The sequence below is a fragment of the Barbus barbus genome (genome assembly GCF_936440315.1).
Source record: "Barbus barbus genome assembly, chromosome: 10".
Taxonomy (NCBI): Eukaryota; Metazoa; Chordata; class Actinopteri; order Cypriniformes; family Cyprinidae; genus Barbus; species Barbus barbus.
The window spans coordinates 16848141-16861157 of record NC_136738.1 but is presented as its reverse complement, the minus strand read 5'-3'; positions in this window follow the sequence as shown (position 1 = coordinate 16861157).

Genomic DNA, 13017 nt, shown 5'->3' with positions numbered 1-13017 from the left:
CTCCCTTAATAACCAATAAATGGAATGAAAATTCTCCACATTCTGAATGTGAAAAACTCCACACTCTGATAAACATTCTGATAAAAAGGAGGCAGGTGTGAGAGGTTTAAACATTTGGAGTCCATCAAAAAAAGGGATCTATCCAGAGCAAAATTTCCAATAGTCTGTAATATAATGCAGCCGATAGCCCTCCAGCTTACATTCACTGGTCCATCAAGAAATCTTTGTAGAAAATGTAAATGAAAACTTGCAATCCTGCTCTGTAAAGGAAATCATCCTTGACCACCTTCTTCTTTAGGTAGATACAATATGCTCTGTGGGATCCAATGAAGTTTATCCCAAAAGAAATCAGCAAAATCCGCTTGAATTTCAGCCAACAATTTTGCAGGGGGATCAATACTGTCACGAACGGGCTAGGAGACACGGAGGAGTAAAGTCAATACAAGGTTTATTGGAATTGGTGCAAGGGTGAATGCTGAGTGGAGGAGCGGGAACAGGATCCAGGAAGGGAAGTCGGCGGTGCGCACTGCCGCGGGGAGGAACAGGACCAGGAAGTTCCAGGAGCGGTGGAGAACAGGAGCGTTGGAGACTAGGAGCGGTGGAGACTTGGAACGGGGGTGATCAGGAGGTCTGCAGGTAAGTAACACAAGGTTAGTAGTCAGGCTAGGTTCGGGTAGTGAACGGTAGACCGGACGAGGAAGGAGTGCTGGCGGTGAGTGGATATAGTGCTGTTCATTAGCAGGTGACAGGTGCGGGGAATCAGTATGCAGGTGATTGAGATCTGGTTAACGAAGGTGCAGGTGACTGTGATTCTCTGACAAATACATGCCAGTCTATGCCATAAAAGTGAGGCAACCAAGTTATTAACAATAAGTGTTCTACCTCTAAAGGACATGTTAGGTAAAAGCCATTTCCATTTGTCTAACCGACCTCTAACTTTTTGTAACATTCCATCCCAGTTTTTTTGCGAAAAACTGTCATCCCCTAAAAACACTCCCAGATATCTAATGCCCCATCTACTCCAACATAAACCTTCGGGTAGAGTAGGTTTTCCATCATTCCAAACTCCTAATAACAAAGCATCACTTTTTTTTTCCAATTTCCATCATTTCTTTTTTTTTCCAATTAACCTTTGCAGAAGACCATTTTCCAAATTCCTCTATTAATATCGATAAGACATGTATATCCTCTTGTTTATTGATTATTATTATAACATCATCAGCATAAGCTGATAAACAAAAAATAAAACCTCAATGTGGCACTCTTAACCCATTCAATCTTTTCCTAATTTGTTTGAGTAGTGGTTCAATAGCAATAGAATATAACATACCTGACAAAGGACATCCTTGTCTAATTCCCCTGCTAACCTTGAATGGAGCACATAAGCCACCATTAATCTTAATTACACTCTCGATGTCACTATAAAGAATTTTTAGCATACTTAAAAAATTTTCATGGAAACCAAAGGCTTCCAAAGTATGCCACAAATATGAATGTTCCACTCGATCAAAAGCTTTTTCTTGATCTAGAGACAACAAGCCACATTTGATATCAAATAGTTTAGAAACCTGTATAAAATCCCTAATAAAAGAAATATTATCAAAAATTGACCTACTAGGTACACAGTAAGACTGATCCGGGTGGATCACCTGCCCCATTACCTTAGCCAACCTGATTGGCAATGTTTTTGAAAATAATTTATAGTCACTACATAAAAGTGAGACTGGCCTCCAATTTTTAATCTCAGTGAGATCTCCTTTTTTGGGAGAAGAGTAACCACTGCTCTTCGGCAGCTCAACGGCAACCCACCCTTCAATAAGCTGTCATTGAACATCTCCAGCAGATCAACTCCTATCTCCGACCAGAAGGTTTTCAGGAAATCAACCGGCAGCCCATCCATCTTTCCAGACTCCATACTCTGGAGTGCTCCATTAAAGGTCAGGGCACTTTTCAGCTCTACGTTGGACTCCTCTGAGATTTTTGGAAGATTTTCTAGAACAACATTTTTTTCCCCATCTTCTAGCTCAAGCTCACTTCCATACAGGGAAGACGCACCGCTTCCTCAAGAATCTCTCTGGGATTTGATACTAAAATTCCATCCTCAGAACGTAAGGCATGAATTATGCGCTTTTGTCCATTTTTCCTTTCGTGGCCAAATAAATACTTAGAAGGTGCATCCATCTGATCAATGTTCAAACATTTTGCCCGGACCAGTGCCCCCAGTGTTTTATAATCTAGCAGGTCTTTAAATTCAGCTTTTTTCCTTAAAAAGGTTTCTAAACAATTAACATCACTTGAAGTCTGAGTCAGTTTCTGCAAATCCATTATTTGTTTTTCAAGCACTTCTAACGAGCGAGTTAAATCTTTTGTGACATTTTGAGTGTATTGCTGTGCAAACTGTTTTATTTGCACCTTCCCATAATCCCACCATTGTTGTAAGACTTTGTCTTTTTGAAAACCTCCCAAAAGGCCTTAAATGATTCAAAGAAAAATGTATAATTTAAAAGATTTATATTAAAATGCCAATATGCAATTTTAGGTTTCACTGAATTCAACAAAAATGTACAACTCACCATATTATGATCAGAAAATGATAATGGTATGATATAACACTTATTAAACATGTTCAAATGGTGCTTAAAAACATAAAACCTATCTAATCTGGCTAAAGATAAACAATTATCACGTGCGTGAGCTCATGTATACTGTCTCTCATTACTATTCAGAGCTCTCCAAACTTCACATAGATCATAATTTTCAATGAAATGAATTAAATGTTCACGTGAAGCCATGTGAGGTTCAACATGATTCCTGTCTATGTCAAGCTCAGCACAATTAAAATCACCCCCTAAAAACAAAAATTCCTCAGTACAGCAATTTTGTAAAGTTGAATAAAGGGTATCTAAAAACAATAATCTTTCCACGGGTGCAGTTGGAGCATAAATACAAATGAAAACCAAGACAAACGTTTCGTAAGTAGCTCTAACTTTTAACAGTCTACCTTTAATAATTAAATTTATATCGTATGAAATTGGCTTAAGATTCCTTCTAAACAAAATGGCAACTCCGCCACTTAGAATAGAACTGTGGCTTATTCCACTGAATTCTTTCATCCAATCGACAACATTATCTGAGCTACTATGGGTGTCTTGTAAAAAAGCTATATCTATATTTTTCTGTTCCATTTCTTCAAAAATGTTTCCTTTTTAAAAAAAACTCTTTGCACCATTAACATTCAAAGAAGCAAGATGCACCTAACTCATTATAAAAAGAGAAAAAAGAAAAGATTCATCCTACAAAACCAAAAAAGAAATCTATTCCTGAATTTCATATCAAACAGTAGCTATCATTATTTAGGACATTGCTGATATTTCTAAATTTTTTTTAATCTATAAACTTCTTTGTTGGTAAAACAGTCTCTAAAACAGTCTCTGCTCTCTCAACAAATTGTTTCATATCAGGGAAATATTCTTGTACTTGTACTCCTCTCTTGTTTTTAGTTGATCTGAGGAACAATTTTATGTCTTCAAGTTCATAACTACGAGCAGTGGGTTCGCTTTGTGAAAAACTCACACTGCATTCAGAGGAATCACTGTCTCTCCCTGTGCCCTGCATTTCATTCTCTTGTAACTCGTCCGTCTTGCTTATTTTCGCATCTAGTGACTTATTTTTCATTTTTCTTTTTTGAGGAGTCTTAAAAAGAAACTTTTCTTGCTCCATTGTCTCCTCACAACTTTCATTAACAGCAACTTGAATATGTTCATCAATTGTACTTTCTTTTTGTTTATCTGACAAAGAAACCAAACTCACTGAATCACTAGAGACAGTAGTTGCGGGTAACTCATTAGAAATTAAATCAGTCTGCCCGCTCCGAGATGAGCTTGGCTCTGCCTCAATCTCCCCTGGAGGGTTTTTACCGGTCTCTATCCCAACCGAGCCTTCACCCGCCGCCGCAGCTACAGCAGCCTCCACTACACCGTTATCTTTGCCACCTTGCGCGTTCTCATTGCCTTTTTCACCTTCAGTATTTTTATTTGAACAGTTTCGAATTAAATGTCCTGTTTTTCCGCATCTGAAACACTTAATCTTTCCAGTAGTAACAAAAATGTTGTAGTTGAAATCATCAATACGAAAATTAAGCGTTAAATCTAGGTCTGCATCATCTGGGATGATCATGTAGACGAATCGCCTAATGTGTTTCAATAAAGACGATTCGCTACTGATCGGTATCTTTTTTATTGGGGACACCAACTTGCCGTAACGTGACAGAGCTTGCGTTAAAATCTCACCTCCCACAAAAGGTAGCACATTTGATAGAGTAACCTTTTTGGCAGGCAAAGAAAGTGGGAGAACTGAAACAAATTCTCCTCTAATTACAATTCCTTGCTCCACCAAATAATTAGCTTTATCCACACTATCCAAAAAAACAAACACTATTGCGTTATTCATCCGGGAAGCGGCTAAAACACCTGAGTGTCCAATCACTTCCCCAACAGCCAAACAACAGTCCTCCACACTCACTACGGACGTCACCTTAATTGCGTGGCGTCTCGTGAGTGAGCACAAACCCTGTGCCCACTGGGCCGACATGCTTACACAAGCACGCGGCCCTAGGTGTAAGACAACAGTGAGGACAGGGAAAAAAACAGACAACACTCAACAAAACAGCGTAGAGAATAATAAGAAAAGATTCACTCACACCACTCTGCACCACGCTCACACTCCGTCCACTCACACACAACACCCGCACCGGAAGTGAGTGAGAGAGAGAGAGAACAGAAAGGTTAATGATTAAAAATACACTGGGACTGAAAAAAGCTGAGAGAGGCAAAAAATGGACAGGCACTGGAAAATAAGTGAACACGAAGAAGCAAATTGAATCTTCCCCTCATTCTTTCTCTCTGTATTGATCTTTTTCTTTTGATTGATGAAGTCAAGCAGAGATGATAAACAGATGCTGATGGTTTTCACTGTTAGCACAGCTCTGACACACTGCGATGCTAACTCATTTCACACAGCAGAATAAGAGCTCTGACAGAGTGTTTGATGGAGAAGAATGCATGAAGCTGCATTTTAAGAGTCAGACCATCCTGAAACCAAGCTGGATTGCTGGGAATCAGATTAAAAAAAAAAAAACTCTGGACTCTCTCATATTCTCATATTCAGAGTTCTCAACATTTGCATAAAATGAAAATACATCTTTTAGTCTAAAGAATCAATATTTATGATACTGTGTCAGATTTTCAAATAGATGAAAATGTTGAAATGTCCTGCTTTCATGGATTATAACGTTATTCAAAGGTTATAAAATTATTCTTACAATGCTCTGCTGATTTTAATTATTACTCAAAATATAACAATATTTTGATGTTTATTTTGATATTCTGAGAATGATAAAATGTCCAGTTTTCATGTTGTGATTAGAATGTTATTTAAAGGTTACAGAAAATGTTTCTCAGAATGTCACTCAAGAACAAATAATATTATAAGGATGTTATAAGTTGTTTTAAGAACATTTTCTCTCAACATTACGAGAACATATGAATAAAGCTATAAGAACACTCCATTCACATTATTTTAAGAATGTTGTCCTAACATTTATATAACATTAGTTAAAGTTTTGAGTACACCGAGTGACACAAATAGTATGTGCATAGTGCACATATGGGCCGATTCTTCAATGAAACAAACACACGAAGACACAGACACTTGGCAAATGAAAGTTTGAACACTTTCAGTAAAGTATACTTCGAAAAGCTATGCATTCGGCTAGCGTTCATGTCAAAACTGAAGTATACTTTGGGCTTTACTTGTCTTATAGGGATTATGGAGGAAGTAGGCCTAATGAAGGAAGAAAAAGGACGAGAGCTCACTCTCTTTGATTTTGGATGGCTGTGTTGTTGGATGTTGTTGACACGAGAGCTGCGTCAGACTTAATGATGATGAAAGGAACCTTTCTTCTTCAGACCATGTGCTGGTGTGCATGCCAGCACTTTTATACACACACACACACACACACACACACACACACACACACACCGTCCTGCAGAGTTCAGAGCTCTTGGCTCAAGGTGTTGGTTTGAGGCAAATTTACTCAAAAAGAGTATATATGGGCACCATTGCATGTGTAGTATTTGCAAGAGAGCTACTGTGAATCAATGTAAGTCACTTTGATAAAAGCAGCTGCCAAATTTATGAAGGAACAAAAGAACATCTGAATCGCAACATCTTCAGTGCTTGTGTGCTCATTAAATTCAGAATCAGATGAAACATATTTTTTATTTTGTTTTGATAGTGTTCAAAGTTAACAATGAAGATCTGTCAGTGGTATAAGTTCTTCTACACATCTCAACTGTCGAGTCTTCAAAATCAGTATGTATTCCTAAATAATCTATCGGCTGCATCAGACCAGCCCCTGCAGGTCTGAATGTGAAACCACAGCAGAATACATTTATCAATAGCATACAGGCCTCAGGATTAGGAAACTGATTTCTCAAGTGGCTAAACCAGAACGAAGGGAAGTTTTGTCAATTAGTAAATGGAGTAAATGGAGTTATAGGAGGTCTGATCGATCGTTCCACCATTCCCTGAGCGTACACACAAAATCATCCAGAAACAGACCTGGAAAAATAACTAATTTGAGCTGATTAGAACTTCAGAAAGTTATTTTGTAGAAACAAAGGCCTACAGCAGTAAGCTCATAGGAGCCTATATATAGAGTGAGACTTTTGAGGTGAGGGGAAAAGAAAAAGGCTGAACCATCAGAACAGTCAATTGAAGGGTAAAGAAAGGGCTATCTGCCACGTTTCAAGCCATAAATATCAAATGACTTAATGATCAGTCATTAGGGACTGCCATCAGAAAAAAAGAAACCTTTTTCGGTCAGGATCATCTCAACAATGGCTTCATCAGATAAAGCTGAACTCGCTTCATGTCTGAACATCAACACTTCCAGAATCTCAATGGAATCAATAATCACATTTTCATAATCCATAATACAGTGTTTCCCCACCGATCCCAGATCTCATCAGTATCTCATTATAGCGTCTCCATTGTCTCGTTGAAGAGTCGAGCGACGTCTCGCTTGTACCATCTCATCTGAATATATCAGAGATTCCCTGATGGCTCAAAGAGTGTTTTGTGCATGTGGAGAACTGTGTTATTCTGTTGAGCGGTGTCATTCTTTAAACCAATTACTCTAGATGCTCGACGACACGCAGATGAAGTGAGGGAACCATCACGAGGGCCTAAAGGAGGAGAGAGGGATGGAGAGAAACGCCATCACTTAGGTTTTGGAGAGAGATAAAACAGAATGGCAGCAGAAGAGAGATACCCTCAGAATGAATGCATTCTGTGTGATATATTCTGTACACTGCTTACATTGTGAAACATTGTGGCCATGTAGCATTGCTAGTTTTCATATTATTTATCTTTCCAGTAGCAAAATGGGTGCCTGTCCCATGTTGAGAAAAAATACAACTTTATGTTTCCCTACCACTATTTCAGCAACCAAGGCTTGTGTCTGGAATTTTCTTTCAGCTTTTAGAAACAGAGAATTAGCAATGCCCGGTTCGTGGAAGAATCCTTTTATGAGTTGGTTCCTAGCAAAATGGTCTGGCCTGCGTTTCCCAAAAGCATCGCAATCCTAAACTCCATTGGTTTCAATGGGTCTACGATGTACTTAAAGGAACACTCCACTTTTTTTGAAAATTGAATCTGATTAGACTGTTAGCATCTCGCTCAGAAATTACCAAAAAGTTTCAATATTTTTCCTATTTAAAACTTGACACTTCTGTAGTTACATCATGTACTAAGACTGACGGAAAATGAAAAGTTGTTTGACAACAATGAATGAATGACTCAGGTAGCCTAGATGTTTACACGTATTAAATATAATTCAATTATTTATTTTTATATTTCATTGTAATATTTTTTATTTAGGCATACAGTGTATAGGCATAGTTTATATACTGAATTCATAAGAGCGGTGGAATATTATGCTAGAGTGTTTCACACATCATGTCAGCTTTGGTCTGGTGAACTGATGTGATCTTAACACAGTCATTTGGAGATGGAGGAATGGCAGAGGCCATATGGCTGAATTACATACAGCAGATGCGAGAGTCTGTGATTTCAGAAGGAGGTGGAGGGCAAGAAAGGGAAAGAATAATATTACTCAAGAGAAGAGAACAGACCTTCAAGACATTAAGAGGCAGGAAATAGCCTCACTCAGTCCTGTAAGGAACTGTAGAGGCTGACCCTTAAAGTGACTCTTTTTCAAACACAATTCCTCAAGTCACTCTGCTGTTTGACCTGTTTTAGTAAGTTGCGATGGTGTAAACAAACTAAATGAAAGAAATAAAAGACTGAACCGCACTCACACAGAGAAGTGCAGTTATCCTCAGCTGTCTCTGGTTGCGTTTAATAGCCCGTATCCCCTGATAGTGCCTTGCAAAGTTGGCTTCATAGGGAATTCAGCCATCCTAAGAGAGATTTAAGGTCCTGTATAGAGTACATGTTCAGTCTGAAGGCCACTTCATACTGCATAGGGAACAAGTTTATTAGGCCTATTGATATTTAACTTCACAGGAACTAGAAAGAGAAATAGTAGTGCACAAAATGTGACTGTTAAAATGTTGTTATTATCATGACCATGGAGTATATAATGGCTAAGAAGACACATACATAATATAATTTAATCAAATTTTATTATTTTCGTATTAAGCACTGCAACAGTTATCAGTTTTAGCGATACAGAATGACAAAGTAATATTGTAAATTAATAAATAAAGGGTAGTGTATATGAAAAAAAAAAAAAAAAGAAATATTTATTGTGCACCAAAACAGAATATTACAATGATTTCTGAAGGATAATATGACACTGAAAATTTAGCTTTGCCATCGCAGGAATAAATTACATTTTAAAATAGAAAACAAATGTTTTAAATATTTTACATTTTAATAATAATTTACAGTATTCCTTTTTTCCCTGTATTTTCAATACAAAATGCAACTGTAGTAAGCACAAGGGAATTTTTGAATGGTAGTGTATACATTAAAAATATTATAAAATGATGAAATAATGTGAAATTGGTAAGCTATATTACAGCCATATTAAGCTATATTAAATATAATATAAAATCTCACATGAAACTCCTACTCAGTGTGTAGGGAGCAGTAAACATAGGGACCCTATGAATAGGAACACTGCTTCTGTCCCACTCTTTCCTGTTTTTTTAAATTCCAATCATACACAAACGCTCAGTGTCCATGTGGGCCAGCACTACATTCAACCTAAAAAGCCTATTTGATCAGTCTCCACACATTTCTCATCTAGAATGTATTTTCTTTTTCTATTTTTTATCTTCAAAAATCATCCGTGTGCATTGCAGCTCTTCGGATTTTGTGTTTCAGCTGTGTTTTGCTACAAGAATGTGAATCAGAGCGTATACAGGAGTGTGTGTGTGTTTAACTTTACTCTTTGCTGCATACGCATGTACACACACACACACACACAGCAAACAACTGCTAACAGCACAGCAGCGACACACAAAGAGCCTGCTGGAAGTAACCTATGCAGCCAGCATGTTAATGTCATCCAGCGTAAAGGAGTCATGTACGTCTGTGTGTGTGTGTGTTGGTATGAGTGTGTGAGTGTGTTTACCCCTCAGCGTCATGACAAACAGACTCAAACAGAGGGCAGAAAGCCGCCCAGTGGCCGTGTTAGATGTGCTGTTCTCTTTAGATTCTGTGAATACCTGCCGATTGCTCCCCATGGTGCCAATAAACCCTGTGACCTGCTGCTTTGCTCATTTGTGCTTGTACACTTGTTAATATTTATGCTGCCATTAAACATTAATACACAGAGCCAATATTACGACAGACACTCCAATCAAATTCAACTTACTTAACTTTATCTCATAAAGTCGCTATTTGTTTCACTGCTGCCTCATTATTCTGCGATTTACAGTCCACAAACATGATGCAAAGAGATTTCTGTGTGGGCTCGTTGGGTCTATTTATGGAAATCTGCCTGCATTAAATTTAAGAAATGTATGGGTGTGTGTTTGTGTAATAGTAATGTTACATTTATCTTTCCCTTTTTGACAGCAATGGGAACCAGAGCACAGCAGAAGTGAGGTCACCTTCCCATCTGAAACAACAAGGACATGTTTGTTGAGGGAGGAGATGGACAGGAAGTGTGTGTTAAGTGTTGAGGTCCCTCTGGATACTAGTGTTGTTCTCACAGGGGTCTTAATAGCGTCTCAGGGGAGTGGATCCTGATCCGTTTACCTTGTGTTGTCTCTCCGATGTCGCTTTCTTCCTGACCCTCTCTCCTTTTCTCGCTCTGATGTGACACATGCGACAGGTAAGAGAGATTGACGGTGCTGGGTAACGGGCAGAGTGTCTGTGTTCACAGAATCCTGCTGTGTTTTGAATGGCGGGTCAGCTCCTGTTAGCTCCTGCGTCCTGCTGAACAAACAAACTTTTATAGGGTCGCAAACAATCTCGCTCACACAAACACACGAGTAAACATATCTGACCCTTCCTGAGTATTGCGTGAACGAAGGAATGTCCACTCACACAAATACATGCGTTTACTTAGCTGACATCAATAGACTTCTATTGTTTTTATTCTATTTTACTAAAGGCCCATTCACACCAAGCACGATAACAATAAAGATAACTATAAACATACAGTTCTAAAAATCATTCTCATTAATGATTAAAGAATAGCAGGATCCACATTATAACGATAAAGGCACAGAGAAACGATATCGTTGGAATCACTTTCAGACCGTTTTTTTCAGCTGATGAATGATAAAAACATTGACAGCCAATCAGAATTTAAAGCAGCAGATGAGTGTGTGCTTACAGACGATATTGTTCACTGGTGTGGGCGCTAATATCTTTATAGTTATCTTTAAAGTTTTCATTCTTGGTGTGAACGGGGCTTAACCCTCACCCAATTCCTGAAATACAACTGAAAAACACTTTAAAGAAAGTTTCTTTTCGGATTTAGCAAACATCTGAGGACCAATTGACCCTTCTGCAACCCCTGTCTGACAGACCAATACTACTTTAAAAGCTGTCCACCACCATCAACCACATTATCAGACATTATTTTTCTCCTCTAATGAATATCTGTAGAAGACCTCTGTGTTTGGATAGTTTAGGAGTAATTTTATAAAAATGAACGAAAGAAGAAGAACAAACAAAAACGGTTTAGGAAATAAACTGAAATTAAACTGTTACACTGAATACTAAAGTTTTACACTTGCCATTTATACTGCGAACAGAGAGAACAATAGACAGACATAATTTAATTTTCATGCTAATTTTAATGGGATTTTTAATTCTTATATAATATATAAGACACACAGACACACACATATACATATAAATATATACTGACAGATAGATAGATAGATAGATAGATAGATAGATAGATAGATAGATAGATAGATAGATAGATAGATAGATAGATAGATAGATAGATCTATGTGGCAAACTTCATGGGATGGTCAGCTGGAAGCAGAGCTTAGCAGAAAGTCAATTTGTCCACTAGTATAGCTAAGTTAAAAAAAAAAAAAAAACTGACACAAATAGAAATATATACACATATTATAGACCATTTAAATGTTGCACGCACATACAGTATTTACTCATAAGCATTTATAATTCATTCCACACAGGTCCAAGGTGTTGAGTAAGATATGATAGATGTGAAGAAGCTGTGATGATAGATGCACACACGGAGCCATTCACATCGGGCTTATAAATGTGTGTGCTTGTGGTGCTTTTAGATTAGGAACACTTAAATAAATTATTCTCTGAATTCATCTCTGTTTGATGTAGCTGCAGAAAACCAGTGAAAAGAGATTCAATTATTTACAATGATGAAGATTCAGCTGGAAAAGTACAGTGTGTGTGAGACAGAATGTATTTAAGAATCAATGTCTGATATATTTTTCATATAAATACTTGGACTATTTCAGTTCCTCTTCTAATTTTACTCAGCACCACACACAAACACACACATATAAAGGTGAGTGGTTAAACTCATTCGATATTTACCAAACTAGGAAGTGCAGAGATAAGCAGGATTAGTTACAACAACAGCTGCTCGACTTGAAATGGAATCAGTCTGTCAGTGTCTCTCTCCTACGACAACAGGAAACTTCAGAGGCCGACTGGTTAACGTGGCTCTGAGTGACAGAAGAGAACATGAGAGATAGACAAGGGTGGAGGAAGAAAGGAAAACAAAAACTACCAAAATAACCCCCTCCTTTAGAGTGGAGAAAAGGGATGTCCTCAGGAGGGACTGAAGTGGGATTTTTAATGACCACAGAGATTCAGGACCTCGGTTTAACGTCTCATCTGAAAGACAGTGCCTTTTTTACAGAATAGTGTCCCCATCACGGTACTGGGGTGTTAGGACCCACCACAGGGTGAGCACCCCCTGCTGGTCTCACTAACACCTCTTCCAGCAGCACCTGGTTTTCCCCAGCGGTCTCACATCCAGGAACTAACCAGGCTCAACCTTGCCAAGCTTCACTGGGCAACCAGTCTTGGGCTACAGGGGGATATGGCTGCTGGTGATATGGTTATTAAGCATATTTACATTATTCTGTGCAGTTAATTTTCTTTTATCACAATATCATAATTCAGTTAACATATGAGTGAATTTTAAATTAACTTAATTACCTTGTTTTTTGCCCTTTTCCCCTTTTTCAATAAAACTATTTCAAACAAAACCTATTTTAGTAGAGTGGGGGATGTGATTCATATGTTTTACTTCTGTCCTCAATTGTACTTATTTCCTGTTAGCATTTGGTAATATACCTTTAAATAACAAAAGGCCAGTCCTTTTGACATCAGCTTCCAGGAAGTGACATGTTTTGGGAGGGAAAACATCTGCACAAGCTTCAGTAAGTACTAGTTATTGAATTCATTCATTCATTCATTGATTTTTCAATTCTGTGTTTTGTATGGTGTAACACCACCATCATTTGT